The sequence below is a fragment of the Balaenoptera acutorostrata genome, chromosome 13, assembly GCF_949987535.1.
Source record: "Balaenoptera acutorostrata chromosome 13, mBalAcu1.1, whole genome shotgun sequence".
In the NCBI taxonomy this organism is placed as follows: Eukaryota; Metazoa; Chordata; class Mammalia; order Artiodactyla; family Balaenopteridae; genus Balaenoptera; species Balaenoptera acutorostrata.
Window position 1 is genome coordinate 52,519,437 of NC_080076.1, and position 9,939 is coordinate 52,529,375.

Sequence of the window (9,939 nt, forward strand, 5' to 3'; positions counted from 1 at the left end):
TGCCCCTGAGCTTCACTCCCTCCATTTACGACCAGCTTGATGTTTACAGTCGACATCGCAGTGCTGCACCAGAGAGATCCTTAGAAATGCAACTTCCGTGAAGCATTTACTCTGGCTACACAAATGGTGGCCCGTTGGGCTATTCAGAGCTCTGTAGATATATTTATAAATTCTTAGTGCTTCTTTTTTTCCAATGAGCTTTAAGTAGGTCTGAAAAAATTAATGAAAACTGGAGTTTGGGACAACCAAGGACAAAAATAAGAGGGAGTTCCAGAAGGAAAAACAGTTCTGTCATCTACTAGCTTTACGACCTTGGGCAAATGACCCGACCTCTCTGAACCTGAGTTTCCTCTTCTACAAAATGGAGAATATAATAACTTCTCTGTAAGTTGTTAGAAGAATTAAGGGAGCTAGTGTGTGGGAGAAGTCTAGCACATACTTAGCGCTCCGTAAATGTTAATTATTGTTATTAACGTTATTGATTACTACAAATGACTACTTCTCAACACAGAGGTGAGATTACAGGTGAGAATTGCTTCTGGAATACCAGCATGGAAGTGTGCAAACACCATCCTAGCTCTCTCGGTTCCCCAGGTTTCTGATGGAGAACACAAGTTTCTATGCCCAAACTGGCTCAAGGGAATTCCTCTTGAAACCAATTTCTTAGTAGAAGGGCATCCACCCAAGCCCTGAAGTGCCCTCAGTGGAAAGTGGGGCCCCTAATCTTCCCTGAGCAAAAGGCAGGTCTCAAATTTTTGATAGCACAGGAACCACCTGTTCTATATATGCAGAGTCCCAGGCCCCATTCTTAAAAGTTCTGATTCTGTAGGTCCAGGCTTTGAGACCCGGGAATTACCATTTTACACACATGTGCACATGTGCAGGCATGCACAGTACACGCACACCATGATTCTGAGGCAGAAGATATTATACTTTGTCCATATTTCCAGAATTATCCTTTGGAGCTCTCAGACACCCTTCCAGCCCTGTGGTGAGCATATGCAAAGAACCTGAGCTCCCGGAAAACACTTCCAGCTCCCTTCCCTGGGACTGCAGGCATATTTAATCATCCCATCCTGACCATACAGGCCTTATTTTAAGGTTACCACAGGTGCAACAGCTTAAGTTTAGCATTTACACCACACAGAGATGCTATGAGACAGTGCTTCCCAAACTGAGCTGCATATTAGAAATACCTGGAGAACTTTTAAACCTGCCTCCCACCCGCCACGTCCAAACCCAGCTGAAAAATGGGCCAAAGACGTAAAGAGACATTTCACTGCAGAGGATATATAGACGGCAAATAAGCACATGCAAAGATATTCAACATCACTAGCCGTAAAGGAAATGAAAATTAAGCCACAGTGAGATATCACTATACACCTACCCGAACAGCTAAAATAAAACATAGTGATAATACCAAATGCTGGCAAGAATGCAGAGACACTGGATCTCTCATACGTTATTGGTGGGAATGTAAAATGGTACAGCGACTCTGGAAAACAGTTTGGCAGTTACTAAAAAACTGAACAGATAATGAACACACGACCTAGCATTTGTGCTCCTGGCATTTATCCCAGAGAAATGAAATCTTATGTTCACACAAAAACCTTTATACAAATGTTCTTGGCTGCTTTATTTGTAATAGCCCCAAACTGTAAACCACCAAAATGTCTTACAATAGATGAATATTAAACAGATTACATCCATATGATGAAGTACTACCTAGCAATAAAAAGTAACGAACTACTGATACACACAACTTGGATGGGTCTCAAGAACATTATGCTGAGTGAAAAAGCCAATCTCAAAGGTTACATACTGCAGAATTCCATTAAGATAACATTCCTGAAATGACAGAAGAGATGGAGAACAGATTAGTGTTTGTCGGAATGGTAGGGAAAAACAGGGGTAGGTGATACTATACAGGGGTAGTACCAGGGTGATCTCTGTGAGGATGGAATAGTTCTGCATCTTAATTACAGCGGTGGCTACACGATCCACATGTGTGATAAAATGGCATGGAATTATGCACACACGTTACACTAATGCCAATTTCCTGGTTTTGATATTGTAACTAGAGTTATGTAAGGCGTAACCGTGAGGGAAAGCTTTGCAACCTCCTGTGAATCTAAAATTATTTTAAAAGAATAAGGAAAAAAAAAATCCCAAGACCCTGGATGCTCCCCAGACCAATGAAATCAGAATCTCTGGTGACAGATGGGGTGGGACAAGTCCAGGTGCTAGCACGTGGCAAAGCTCCCGGGTGATGACCCAGTGCAGCCAAGGTTGAGGTCGACTGTAACAAGGCATCTCATAGCTTCTGCTGCCACTAATTGGACATCTGCTAAGCACTGTGCTCGGTACAGTCATCCAATGTACAGCAGTGCAATGAGGGCCAACACTGGTTACATAATGATGAGGCTTTTTGAAAGCCCTGAATCTGGACCAGTTGATGATATTTCCAACACGGCAATGGGAAGCACAGGGCGGATGGGGGCTGAGTGGCAAATGGTATTAAACTAGGCTACGGAAGACCCTGGGTTTCATTTCCCTTCGTTCCCCCAGATTTCTGGACAAATACAAAATGCTCTCTTGGTTTTCTATTTGAACTTCACAACAGATTCCCTAAGTGTTTGTAAAACATCTGCCGACCACACTGATGGACTCTGGCACAAGATTTTAGAGCTACAGACTGGTTTCCTTTTATTACTATAATTGGTTCCATCTCTGTAACTTTTTCTCTATCATCGTACTGTAAATAAATGAAAACCACTGCCCAAAACAAACTGACAGTTCTTGAGGGAAACATATTTATTTTTCTTTTTGTATCTTCAGCCAAAATATCTAAGGACTGATCATGAAAACAAAAGAACACTTTTTGCCCTGATTGTCTTCCCCTGATTTTAGCCTCCATTTACTTCTTGCTGTTTTATTGCCACAGCTTCATATTGGTTCAGAGATTCATGTACCTAATAGTTGTAAATGCTTTCTTTCCAAAATGAACTTCTCCAGCTGAATCTCAGATATGAAAGCTTTGTTAAGTGTAATGTTTCATTTAAGATTAAAATGAAGCTTTCTGGTTGAGTCTTGGTGAAGTCATACGAACTACCAAAACGTCTGAGGTCAAACTGTGTTCCTTTCCCACTACATTTCCCCATATAATTAAACTGGTGTATCATTTTTAAAAAGTGGATTTCTGGTTTATAATATGAAGTGTCTTTAAATAATTATCCAGATTGGTGTTGCTAATTGTGACATTATTTAAATATTTATGAAAAGTGAACTTTGATCTGCCATTTCACTCACAATAGTTCAAGGAGAGTAGAAGATTAGGTTCCAAACCTCACAGCTGGAGGGATACATTTTGCTCTTTATATAAGCTTTAACTGGCATTCACAGTGAACATTTGGGTCATTTTTACATATTCTCAATCAAGTAAAGGGTCCAGAACTATAAGTGGGGGTCTACTAAATTATTTGATGTCAACATACTTCATAATAATTAGACACATTACATATGCAGTGGGCATTTGATAGATACACATTTAATATGTGCAGACATTATATTATAGTAGATATTTTCTGCTAATCTGATGTGAAAGCATGGTTAATGCAACCCTGCATGAGAACCCATGGAATCCTTTAAGGTCTGGTATTTGTTCAGGTATTAGCAGAGGTTTTTAAGAATGGCACTGAGAAAGTCTTGTCACATTCTGTGAAATCCATTCTGGAAGCATTTCTTTCAATTACACATGTACACATGGACAATATGAATCTTGTCCATTTCATATTGAAAGGCCTTTTATCAAGTCCTCAATTTGCAGTAGTATTTTAACATCAAAGATGAACGTAATTAGTGCAATGAGATGCGTGATAAAAACATGAAATGATATAACAGTTTGATTTTTCTTAACAGTCACGTTTTCTCATTAAGCCACTATCACAAAAGAAACTTGGGATTTCTTAGGAGCAAGACAGGAGAATTCTTAGGACTCAACCTTTCTGAGCTGGATTGCTCCTCCAAACGACACAGTGAGTGCAGCCCAGGGGGAGCCAGGTTTTCAGGAAGGACAAGGAAAGAACCTGAAAATAAATTCAGATATCTGCCACTATCTTGACAAAACTCTCCTTTCTATTCCTCAGTTTTGCTCAGAACCTGCTTACATCACTGTGGTTCACCTAGATGTGTTAGTGGGATTGAGAAGGCTACGTGTCTCTTCTGTGCTGCGTGCCCACGAGCACAGTGGTTGAAGAGGTTGGCTGCGGGCTCCACCTCTGTGTGCGGCATGTCGGTCTGGCCCACCTGACAGGTACTCAAGAGTTAGCCTCGGGAGAAGCAGGCCGTGCTTGCTGAGCAGGTTGCTGCACTCCAAGCACAGAAATGTCAACTGCACACTGACATTTCGAACTACTACTAATTCGAAAACACAGAAAAGCTGCTACAATTAGGGGGCAGTGGAGCAATGCCTTTCTTGCTTCTGGAGAGAAATAAAATGACAGCGAGGCAGTGTATTGAGTTTTCTTGGCCACTTGTACACACACATCTTTTTAACTTATTACAGTGAGCAATTATATATTTATTTTTGGATCCACCCTCTCCCCATAGGCCTCACGAGGGTAAAGACCATATGTCTGTTTTGTTTACCATTGCACACACCCAGGACAATGTATGAACTCAGGAACTATTTGTTTAATGAATGGATGACCACAGTGTTTCATTTGTAGGAAAGAACTTCCAAATACATTTTCCCCATTCATTGGGACCTTATTCAACCAAGTTAACTGGACACGCAGTATAACCTCTACATTGTTCATGTTGACTTACTGGGCCAGACGTGGGGGAAATGACATAGTGGCTATTAATGTTTCAGGTAAGGCATGATGGCAAAAAAGCTTGCATTTAAAAAGTCATAGACAAGGAAGCACCCTAGCTGGTAATCGTTTCCATTTCTTTGTCTCTCGAACGTTCTACACTTATCTCAGTCTGATTGGGCATATTCCATATCCTAATAATAAAGACTTCTTGGAAAAAAGATTTCATTGTCTCCGTAATTTAGTACATAAAAGTCTTAAAGATGACTGCCACACTGTTGGCACGTAACAGATGTTAAATAAATATGGTTGTTTTTGTGAATTGAACTCTGCAGTGAAAAACGTAAATTGCAGCTATTAAATATTTGGTGTGAGTTACAGCCGCTCTCTTTAATCTCTGTTTTTAGTTCAGTTGTGTTTGCATGAGTTAAACTGCTTTCCTTCTAGTAACCAATTTCCATGCAGCTTTTTACCAGAGGCAAGCATTTTCCCAACCATTTTGATTTTGCCCTGCTCAGCATTTTGAGGTAGATGCCTCCCAGCATTAAGTCAAGTTCTGAGTCACTGGCTGGACAATTGGTCCAGGACCTTTTGCAGGAGAGGCCTTGATAAGTGGTTCCTCCATTTTCTTCTTTGTATTTGGAAGAAATACGTACTCTTGCCATGTGCAGTGTTTCATAGATATCACCTATTAAATAAAACTTATTGGAAAATCACATTTCTATACATCTTTGGTTAATGAACTTTTAAACCCGTATAACTACTAAGCATGAAGAATTACTGTTACACACATGTTAAGCACTCCTAAGAGCCCGGGACTAGAACTACAGCTATTATTACGATTCAAGTGTTTGCTCACCACTTGGCTTAACGCCAGAAGTGAAGGAGACATTGCCTCCTCTGCAGAGAATTATGTAGAAGAAGTCATCTTGGTTAAGGTGAAGGGCTTTAGCTCTTGGTACAGTTAATCAATTTACCTGGATGGAAATTTCCGTTCTTTCTAGTTTTTCTCTTACCAAAGAAAGCTGCTGTGAACATTCATGTACATGTTTTTGTATGGACACATATTTCCTTTCCTCTTGGTTAAACACGTAGAAGCAGGATGGCTGGATAGTATGGTAGGTGTATGTTTAACTTTTAAAGAATCTGTCAGTTGTCTTCCAAAGTGTCTGTATCCTTTTCCATTCCCAACAGTAGTATATAAGAATTCCATCCTCTCCTGTACTTGGCATGGTTAATCTTTTTAATTTTAGTCATTCTAATAGGTATGTAGTGGTATCTCATTGTGGTTGTAGTTTGTATTTCCTTAATGGATAATGATGTCGAGCATCTTTTCATGTACTTATTATCAGTCTGTCTTCTTTGGTGAAGTGTCTGTTCAAATCCTTTGCCCCAGTTTCTACTGAGTTATTTGTTTTCTTATAATACAGTTTTTTTAAAAAAATTATTTATTTGTTTATTTATTTATTTATTTATGGCTGTGTTGGGTCTTCGTTTTTCTGTGCGAGGGCCTTCTCCAGTTGCGGCAAGCGGGGGCCACTCTTCATCGCGGTGCGTGGGTCTTTCGCTGTCGCGGCCTCTCTTGTTGCGGGGCACAGGCTCCAGACACGCAGGCTCAGTAGTTGTGGCTCACGGGCGTAGTTGCTCCGCGGCATGTGGGATCTTCCCAGACCAGGGCTCGAACCCCTGTCCCCTGCATCGGCAGGCAGATTCTCAACCACTGCGCCACCAGGGAAGCCCCTATAATACAGTTCTGAGAGTTCTTTGTATATTCTGGATACAATTCCTTCATCAGGTGTATGACTTGCAAACATCTTCTCCCAGTCTTTGACCTGTCTTTTTATTCTTTGGAAGAACAGAAGTTTTTAATTCTGCTGAAGTCCAACTTACCAATTTGTTCTTTTTTGGACTGTACTTTTAGTATTGTTATCTACGGAATCTTTGTCTAACCCAAGGTTAAAATGCTTTTTCTTATGTTTTCCTATAGAAGTTGTCTACTTTTAAGTTTTACATTTAGATCTATGACCCATTTTGAGTTAATTTTTGTACATTATGTACAGTGATAGAAGAAATGTTCACTTATTGAGGTATGGGGAAGTCATTCTGGTTTATACATGATTTAACTTAAACTTTATGCTAACTAGAACAGCCTGTTTTGTGGCCTGTCAAACATGCATTGTACGTCTGCTTTAATCATTGAAGAAAAGAATGCATTTAAAAAATCACAGTGGGGCTTCCCTGGTGGCGCAGTGGTTAAGAATCTGCCTGCCAATGCAGGGGACACGGGTTCGAACCCTGGTCCGGGAAGATCCCACATGCCGTGGAGCAACTAAGCCCGTGCTCCACAACTACTGAGCCTGTGCTCTAGAGCCCGCAAGCCACAACTACTGAGCCTGTGTGCTGCAACTACTGAGTCCCACATGCCTAGAGCCGTACTCTGCAACAAGAGAAGCCACCACAATGAAGAGTAGCCCCCGCTCGCCGCAACTAGAGAAAGCCCGCGCACAGCAACGAAGACCAAATGCAGCCAAAAAAATAAATCGATAAAATAAATCAATTTTAAAATAATAATAATAATAAATAAATTTGTTAAAAAAATCACAATGGAGTAACTGTGGTTCAGGCATCCAAAATGGAGCTGGGTGGCCATTGTGGATGTGGTTTTGTACACATTCCTGCATCACTGGGAACTTGAATTTCATGAACTGTATCAAACTCAAGTACACCACCAGCAATTCCTGAAACAATATCCACTAGCGCTGCCAGCTGTAACCTTATGGTCTCAAGGTCTCCCCTTACAACTGTGCAACCATTTCAGACTCCGACCAATCCTTGCTTAACAAGCACCCTTACTTCTTGCCACCTCCAATCCTAATTCCTGACAAGCAACTGAGGGGTAAATATTGTTTTTGTCTCCTTTTTATAGATGAGGAAACTGAGACACTGAGCAGTTAAGTAATAAGCCCAAGGCCATACTCATTGCTCTGGTTAAAGGGCAAAGTCATTGAAATTCATACTTTGACCACATATTCAATAACCATATTTCTTTTTAAGGTAGTTAGTAGCATATTCATCAGCAGCAGACTATTCCTTCTGAAAGAATTTGCCACATACTATGTAGAATGCAAACCAATAATCTGTACCTGAAAACAGTCTGCGATCTTTTTTCTTCCTAGAGCATCTTCTGGCAAAAGATAAATCCTCATAGATGTTTCTATTTTTATTCCAGTTCTCTGTGGTAAAGCAAAGGTCACCCTTCACGTTCACTGAGTACTTGGTCCTCTGATCTCTTTCTCTGGCTATCTTGTTAGAATAACCAGCAGGCTTCTTTCCCCTCAGAATTTTCCCTTCTGGCCCTGGCTCTGCTGTAGAAAATGCTAGTCTAAGTTTTAGAGAATGGGAGATTTTACAAACCTCCAGAATTTTTTTTAGGTGCTTGAATTTCACCTGGAGAATGCAATTTGTTTCAAAAGACTTGTGGTCTCCTTATTCATGCTATAGGTTTTCGAGTGCCTTCTATGTTCCAGGCTCTGATAATACAGCAGTGCACAAAGCAAAAAATAAATCATGCACATAAGGAGGTTACATTCTAGCGTGTGTGTGGGGGGAGGGTGTGTAGACTATGAATAAATAATTAATATACAGTAAGCTAAATGAAAAGTATGAAAAACAAAGAACAAAGCAGAATTCTGTGTGTTTGTGTGTATAGCATCTTCATATCTGCCTATAATTATTTCACTGCAACAAATAGGCATAAATTAATCGGGGCTTCTCCTGATCTCAGATCTAGGTCAGGTGATCCCACAAGAAAAGTTGAGAAAGTTGCTTTCATTAATGTTTTATATTTTATTTACCTTTGTATTTTCACTTGCCTTGAAATGTTTTGTTGTAAACCATTTAGACTCTTTTTACTGAGTTTCCACAATCAGCCTGAAACTCAGTATTTGCCTTAGAAATATAATTGAAGACAAAAATGCCCTGGATCACTTTATCTCTGGGATATTTTTGCCTATGTTGGATGAGTCTCTCGAATGGTATTATTGTTCAAGTAGTAACTCAGTGGAGGGTAGACAAATGCTTACTTTGAGTATGTTCCTTCTTGGAGATTAAGATCAAGACTAGGTAAATAAAAGGGTTGTAAACATAAGTGTGTCCAACCTTCTACTTTGTCTACTCCAAGTCTTAGGACTTCCCTGGTGGTGCAGTGGTTAACAATCCGCCTGCCAATGCAGGGGACACGGGTTTGAGCCCTGGTCCGGGAAGATCCCACATGCTGTGGAGCAACTAAGCCCGTGCACCACAGCTACTGAGCCTGTACTCTAGAGCCCACGAGCCACAACTACTGAGCCCGCATGCCACAACTACTGAAGCCCGCATGCCTAGAGCCTGTGCTCTGCAACAAGAGAAGCCACCACAATGAGAAGCCTGCACACCGCAACGAAGAGTAGCCCCCGCTCGCCGCAAGTAGAGAAAGAAAGGAAGGAAGGAAGGAAGGAAAGAAAGAAAGACGAAGTCTTCTTGGCTAAAGGGAATCAGAAACTTGAGGTAGTTACCCAAAGAAATTTGGTAAAAATTCCACTGATATTTGTACTGTTTCAGAAAATGATGTAAATAACAAAGCATCCACTACTGGGCAGAGGAGGGAACCCAGAAGTGAAGTCAGTGGTTGGTGGAGTTTGTTTTCAGGACTCTCCTCCTCATCCCTCTCCCTCCATGCCCACACCCTGCTGTCTGCACCCATGAAATGAGTGGGCACCTGTAGTGTGACTGCAGGGGAAAGGGGCATTTGTAACTTTGTACCTGGACGCCATCTGTGACTGACACTCAATGTGCCCATTTACTGAATCTCTGCTTTGCAGATACTAAGGAGTCAGGTAACAAGAATAACATTAGCCAAAATACTCACGGGGTACATACTACATGGTAGGTACCAGTCTAAGTACTTTACATATGTTAACCCTCTTAATCATCACTACACCAATGAGTTAGGTACTATTATCATCTTCATTTTGCAAGCAAACTGAGGCAAAGTTAGCTTCTAAGTGGTGGAATTTGGATTTTACCCGGGCAGTCTGGTGCTGAGTTTTACCTCGACTAGACAACGCTGCCTTTCAAACTGAAAGGT